At 42.5% G+C, this 7,752-nt stretch overlaps 1 pseudogene; it reads left to right on the forward strand.

Moving 5' to 3' along the window:
- The first annotated feature begins 432 nt into the window (after nt 1-432).
- Nucleotides 433-3,584, forward strand: LOC117553544 (annotated as a pseudogene).
- The last annotated feature ends 4,168 nt before the right edge of the window (nt 3,585-7,752 follow it).

Consider the following 7,752-nt stretch of genomic DNA (forward strand, 5'->3'; position numbering starts at 1 on the left):
TTCTAGAGCACCTGGAACCGAGGGGAACTCTGAAAGAATACGCCCATTGGCTACAAATCAATATATGATTGGTTGATCAAACTGTCAGTCCAAACGTACGCTCTCATTCAGTGCAACGGCCAGGGCATTCGATCAAGGATGTAGAATACCTTGGTTGAAGGATATTCTACCCAGAGACCCAGAACAACATCTGATTGGTTGCTTTCTTTTCTAACACAAACCCACTGAAATGCGTAGTGCATGGTCCGAGAAGGAGAAACAAATCAACGTAACACTGTAATATTACAGATCAACAACACAGATACCATTCTCATTTATTCATTTTATATACATTTTATTTATATAATTACATCGATTTTTTATTTGTTTTATCTGAGTGTTCCATTCTCTGAATACCTTGAAGGCCCTGACGGTTCGCAACTGAGTAGACTTTATTTATATTATGAACTGAGAGTCTGACACATTTACATATCCTCTCCCTAGGTTCTTTAACCGAGCATTTGGTTTCCAGCTCAAGTAGATGTATCCTGCAGTGACATTATGGCGACAGCATCAACAGGTGAGTTCAGAATTGGTTATTGTTCATTAATATAAAGAATGATAACCTTTGTACTACAGTAACATTTATGTGAATCTGCTGTTTATTGTGATATATTACACAACATAAGTCATTAAAAAAGAATAACCATTCCTTCCTCAATATTCATGAAATATGTTGTGAATGTTCTGATTTATTTTAGTGTCAGAAGATTTGCAACCTGTGAAGCGGAGGAGCAGCTATGAATTACTGCCACCTTCCTGTGAGTTTAACAGAACTGTACAAATTATTTAAATGTAAATATAAGAATTACAGTTTTGTAGATCGGTTTTTTTTGTAGACAGTTTTTCTCCATTTAATTTATGCAAGCTCTGTTGATTTTAAAATATATTCCTTTCTCATTGGTTAATTATCCAATTCAGTTTTTGGTTGAAGAGTAGTTTTTCTAATTCTGTGTTTTCTTTTTCATTGTCTGAGCTGAGGGTAGTTCTGCTGGGGAACAGCTGGGCTGAGAGGAGTTCAGTGGGGAACTTCATACTGGGAGAGACTGTGTTCAACACTAAGGAAGAACCAGACCAGTGTCTGAGAGTCAGTGGACAGTTAAAAAGAAAAGAAATAGTCCTTATCAACACCCCAGATCTGCTGCATCCCAACATCACCCAATGGAAACTTTCACAATATGTAAAAGACTGTGTGAGGCTCTCTGATCCTGGACCTCATGTGTTCCTGCTGGTTCTAGAGCCTGAGCACTTCACTGAGAACCACAAACTGAGAATCTGCAGTGTCCTGCAACTCTTTGGTGATCAATCATTCGAACATTCACTGGTATTAATGTTACCACCAGAGAGTACAGGTTTCAAGGAAAATGTAATGCTACAGCCAGCATTACAAGACCTGATCAGAATGTGTAGATACAGATATTTGAGTCAGTGCTTTATCCGTTCAGAGCTGATAACACGTTTGGGTCAGACTGCAAAGGAGAACAACGGAGAGCCTGTGAGCTGTGATGTGTTTGAGGATGCAGGTTTGATGATGGCACCAAAGTCTGAACACACAAAACCAGTTTTAAACCTGGTTCTGTGCGAGAGGAAAGGAGCAGGGAAGACTTCAGCAACCGAGGCCATTTTAGGTCTGAGAGAGCTTCCTTCAGTCTCCAACTCCTCAGCGTGTGTCAAACATCAGGGAGAGGTGTGTGGACGAAGGGTTTCCCTGGTGGAGCTCCCTGCTTTGTGTGGAACACCTCAGGAGGAAGTGATGAAGGAATCATCCAGGTGTATCTCCCTCTGTGATACTGAAGGCGTCCATGCCTTCATCCTGGTCCTACCTGTGGGTCCTCTCACTGATGAAGACAAGGGAGAGTTAGAGACCCTCCAGAACACATTCAGCTCTCGAGTCAACGACTTCACCTTGATTCTGTCCACTGTGGAGTCAGATCCTACAGCTCCAGCTGTTGCTAACTTTCTAAAGGAGAACAAGGACCTCCAGGAGCTCCGTCAGAGATGTGGAGGAAGACATGTTGTTCTCAACATCAAGAACCAGCAGCAGATCCCAGAGCTGTTGGATGCTGTGCAAGAGATGAGAGGTACAGGATCTAGGAGCTTTACAAAGGACATGTTCACCAAGGCTCAGATGGAGAAGGTTGTAGAGCAGGATAACACTAACAGAAGACTTAAAGCTGAACTGCAGGACGTTAAAAAGAAAAGTCAGGAGGGAGATGTTGATGAAAGTCAGAACAGAGAGTGTCTCAGGATGTTGCTGATTGGGAAGACTGGCAGTGGGAAGAGTGCAACTGGAAACACCATTTTGGGTGAAAAATATTTTGAATCGACTGTCAGTTCAAATTCAGTGACCAAGTTTAGCAAGAAAGAAACAGGAAAGATTGATGGACGTCCTGTCGCTGTGGTGGACACCCCCGGTCTGTTTGACACAACACTGTCCAATGATGAAGTTCAAAAGGAGCTTAGGAAATGCATGAGCTTGTCGTCTCCTGGACCTCATGTGTTCTTACTGGTGCTGCCGATCGGCCGAATTACCAAGGAGGACAAAGACACCGTGGAACTGATCAAAAAAATGTTTGGCAAGAGATCTGGAGATTTCATCATTCCTATATTCACCAGAGGAGATGATCTGAAGGGTCAAACAATAGAGAGTTACATACAATCTGATGACTTCTTGAAGAAACTGATAAGTGACTGTGGAGGGAGATACCAGGTCTTCAATAACAATGATCAGAGCAACCGCAGGCAAGTCAGAGAGCTGATGAAGAAGACCAACAACATGCTGAAGGCAAATGGCGGCAGCTGCTTCACCTCAGAGATGTTTCAAGAGGCCGAGGCGGCCATAAAGAAGGAAACGGAGAAGATCCTGAAGGAGAAGGAAGAAAAAATGCAGAGAGAGAGGGAGGAGCTACAACGAAAACACGAGGAGGAAATGGAAGCAGTGAAGAGAAAGATGAAAGAAGATAGAGCCAGAAAGCTTAAAGAAATGGAGGAAAATATCACCAAGGAACGAGAGGAGAGAAGGAGAGATGAGAAGAAGGAGAAGAAAAGGCAGGAACAAATTCAACGAAAGGATTGGGAGAAAAAGTGTTGAAGCAGAAAAACAGAGAGATACAAAAAGAAAAAGAAAAATGGAAGAGAGAAGCAGCTCGGATCAAACTACAAGAAGAAAATGAAAAGAGACAACAAGAGGAGCAAACAAGAATTCAAAGATTGCAAGAAGAGTTCGAGCAGGAGAAACTAAGAAGAGAAAAAGACAAAAAGAGAATAGAACAGGAGGAGGAGAGAACAAATATGGAGAAAAAATATGAAAAAGATCAGGAAGAAATCAGGCTGAAACATGAAGAGGAGGTCAGAAAACAAGCTGAAGAAAACAATGATATATGCAGGAGCTTGTGGGAAATGGAACACATGAACAAAAGCCTGGAAGAACAAGTGAAAAAAAGCAACTGCACCATCCAATGATCTTCAAACTGACTCAGTATCATCATCACGTCAGCAGATGGAGCTTCATGTCCTCTTCAGTGAACCAGTGGCGTTTTCTCCTGGAGGCCAAGGGAAGCCAGGCTTCCTCTGTTTTTTTGGATTGTAGTTATAATTTTAATAAATAAATAAAAACACTTCGTTTAGTTTCGGAAATTCTTTGTTGTGTGTTGCTGCCGGCCCGTCTCTCCCCCATTCTCATTGAGTATTTTACAAAGAGTGAAACAGCGCCCCTCTATATGTTATGGTGAAACAGTAGATTGCACTCTCTGTTGCGAGAGGAGGCCAGCTTAAATTCGCTTCCCTTGGTGAAAAAAAATGGAGGGATTGACCAATCAGACAAGGCTAACGTCATGCCCCTGCCAACCTGTGATTAGTCAGGGCCATGCCAAGGGAAGCCAGAGGCGGCTGGCTTCCCTTGCCTCCAATCAAATCGCATCAATTTAGTGTTGCAGTCCTAAAACCCGGAAGTAAGCTGCGCTCGGTTTCCCTCGACAGAAAGCAATGGGATTTCTCCATAGGATTTTGGAAAATAGCTCGAAATAAGGTCAGTGGATAACAAACCTGTTAGATAAATGCATGTTTTGTTCAGCCGGATAATATATATGTCTACCTTACTTTTATTATTTTCGAATCATAAATCTAATCGATAGAAGATAGATAGCGTCACTGCACCACTCTCACCGCCGTTAGAAAGTAGCAAGTGCAATTATGGAGGGTGGAGATTTGGAGTATTTAATCAAAAATAATTGTACTAAACTTCCGCTACAGCAGCAACTAAAAATAAAATCTAATGACAGGCCAATGCCCAAACTGGAGCTGTGTACAGCGAGGAACAAAGGAGCGAATCGGACGTAAAACGTTAAAGGTCTCCTGACTTAGTTTGTGAATGAATGCTTATTAGAGTTTGGGCTGGAGAGCGCGTGCGGACCTGTCGGTTAGATAACAGGCGTGTGTAAGTCCTGCATCTGTATGATACAAATGTGTGTAAAATGATACCGGGTGCTGTAATCACTCATCTGGTTACGTTATCACATTGACCACCACACCCGACCCAAAAGAAAGGACGTATTATTGGCTTCCTCTAATTTTCTCCCCACACCACTCTACTGCAGTGAACAGCAGATTTCTGGATGATAATTCTCAACAGGGTCAATCAGGCCACTCATTGAGACATTTCCACTTTGTGAGTATTTTCTATAACCCATCCCATAGTTTTGTTTCTATGCATTATGTTGTTTAACCAGATGTAGTAGAATGCTTTACTTTTTAATAGTCAATAGTTTAACTAACCCTCAAGGTGCAGATTAAACTTTGTCTGTTTTATGGTAAACTAAATTCAGTAATGTACAGATCAGTTGGTGCAGGTGCGTCTTTATAACATGGTGTGCTTTTCAGCGAGTAAATAAATGTATGAAATCAATCCTGCTATGGAAATGTTTAATCAATCAATCACAAATGATTTTTATGGCCCGATACCACACATCTTAACCCTTCTCTTGCGTTAGGTCCTACCCCCCTTCCCATGCTATTTTCGGTCAAAATTGACCGGTGTGTTTTGCACAGTGATATCTCTGGAACCACTTATCCAATTGTGATGGTTTACATCTCATTTGAACAGTCAAAGCAAGTAGAATCAAGGGGTGACAGACAGAATGACACCAGGGGTGATTTTCATATTATTTTTGGCAGTAAGTTCAAAGATAGTGCTTATTTTACATTACTGTATATTATAAAAATGCTTGCCATGTAGGCTGTGTTTACTGGAGAGGGAGATTATTTAGTTAGTGTTGTAGCTGAGATTCCTCCCGTTCCAATGATGTATGGGATGTATTGATTTGATACAAGCAAGCCAGTGTTTCATGTCATGGTCCGGACCCACCGGTGGGCCCATCAAGTTCAGCATTCACTGTGATGAATATAAAATAAGACACTGATACTGTTTTCTTCAATGAACATTTATTGAAAGAGAAATATACCATAACAGAACATGTGTGTTCACGTGTGTTCACGTACATAGTTGGCAATGCAAAATTGTGGAATGTCACCTCAGGCTCCTCTCCCTCAGGGGATTCTATCTCAGGGGCCTCTATCTCAGGGGCCTCTATCTCAGGGGCCTCTATCTCAGGGGCCTCTCCCTCAGGGGCCTCTATCTCAGGGGCCTCTATCTCAGGGGCCTCTATCTCAGGGGCCTCTATCTCAGGGGCCTCTCCCTCAGGGGCCTCTATCTCAGGGCCTCTATCTCAGGGGCCTCTATCTCAGGGGCCTCTATATCAGGGGCCTCTATCTCAGGGGCCTCTATCTCAGGGGCCTCTCCCTCAGGGGCCTCTATCTCAGGGGCCTCTATCTCAGGGGCCTCTCCCTCAGGGGCCTCTATCTCAGGGGCCTCTATCTCAGGGGCCTCTATCTCAGGGGCCTCTATCTCAGGGGCCTCTCCCTCAGGGGCCTCTATCTCAGGGGCCTCTATATCAGGGGCCTCTCCCTCAGGGGCCTCTATCTCAGGGGCCTCTATCTCAGGGGCCTCTCCCTCAGGGGCCTCTATCTCAGGGGCCTCTATCTCAGGGGCCTCTCCCTCAGGGGCCTCTCCCTCAGGGGCCTCTATCTCAGGGGCCTCTATCTCAGGGGCCTCTCCCTCAGGTGCCTCTTCCTGGTCTGTTGTAGGCTCATAGTCTGGATCGCTGTTGTCTTCCATTTCTGAGACATCTTCCTCTATCTCCTCTTCATCTGGTTCAAAAATTGTCCAGAGCCCCTCGTACAGAAAATCGCCTAATCGGTCACCGACTCATTGTGTCAATGAGTCAAATGTGAGCAAGGCACAAATATACCTGCTTGAGAGCCAGTAAGGGAGGCGCATTTAGCGCAAGAAAGTGAGAGGCTTGTGTTTCTCGAGGGGCACAGAGCTCACACCTGTGAGAAGGTATGACACATTGTATCATACAGCGTGAGAAAGGGAGAGGTTCTCATAATGTGTGTGTGTGTGTGTGTGTGTGTGTGTGTGTGTGTGTGTGTGTGTGTGTGTGTGTGTGTGTGTGTGTGTGTGTGTGTGTGTGTGTGTGTGTGTGTATGTATATGATGTTTTCCATCTGCATTTTCTATGGCGGTCGAATCTGACCGAAAACATCATGGGTGTTTCACTGTTGAATAAATCACTCAAAATGCAATGCAAGTGGTGATCATCAAGTGTATATGTTCAGAGGCCTAGTGTGGAGGATAACATAAGGTATTGAGGCAATTGGATGAAAAACACAATATTTATGATTAAAATAAAAGTCATTCGGTGACTTTTGACCCAAAACGCAAGAGAAGGGTTAATCAAATTAATTAATCAGAAAAATGTGTCATTATTCGTCCCGAGGAAAATGGACATTGTTACAGAAATAGAGGGTTAAATGCAATAGTAAGGCTATCATGATTGTTGTCAACATGAATATTAAAGTCACCCACGATAATGACTTTATCTGTTTTAAGCACTAAACTTGCCTCTAGATGTGTGTGTATATATATATATATATACATATATATGTATGTATGTATTTCGATCCCCTTGTCTGCAACAAAAATACAGGAATTGTCATTTAAGCTGACATATTGTTTGAGTATCAGCCAAGTTTCAGTGAGTGATCATAAATACATGTTATCTTTGTTGCAGCCATTTTATCTGTATGTTTTATTTGTTAATCTGTTGTAATAATCTCCTGAACACTGGGAGGTGCAGGGAAGCATAAAGGGGAGCTCACCAGGACAAGAGGATTGTATGAAATTGTTTTTATTTTGTTTTTATATGATCAGAATAGACAGTATTGCAAATTACTCAGTGGTTTTGAGTCGAACATGTCATCTCACTAAGTGTGTTCATGTTCATGGTCTTGTGTTAATCAGTCAGTCACTGCCACATTTGCCAAAACAATGTTGCGTCATCCTTTGTTTTATTTACATATACCTCTCAATATTTAGAGCATGTGCTGCCACAAGATGGCGTCCTGTCTGTGAGCAGCTTGTTCTCAAAGTGTTGGGGTTCCTGTTTAATGATGTGCCATAAAGACACTTCTTGAAATACTGTGCAACAATCACCTTTATGTGAAACAATCATTGTAATGAATGTCCCAACATTTATTTTTGTGTGTCAATAAGTTCTGAAGTTCACAATTTTAGCCATGGATGTGTACTTACCTACTTATTTGTCTTTATGTATATTCTGGTATATGTAATGTGTGCTTTTCTTCTATGTATTAA

This window comes from Gymnodraco acuticeps, unplaced genomic scaffold (genome assembly GCF_902827175.1).
Source record: "Gymnodraco acuticeps unplaced genomic scaffold, fGymAcu1.1, whole genome shotgun sequence".
Lineage (NCBI taxonomy): Eukaryota > Metazoa > Chordata > Actinopteri > Perciformes > Bathydraconidae > Gymnodraco > Gymnodraco acuticeps.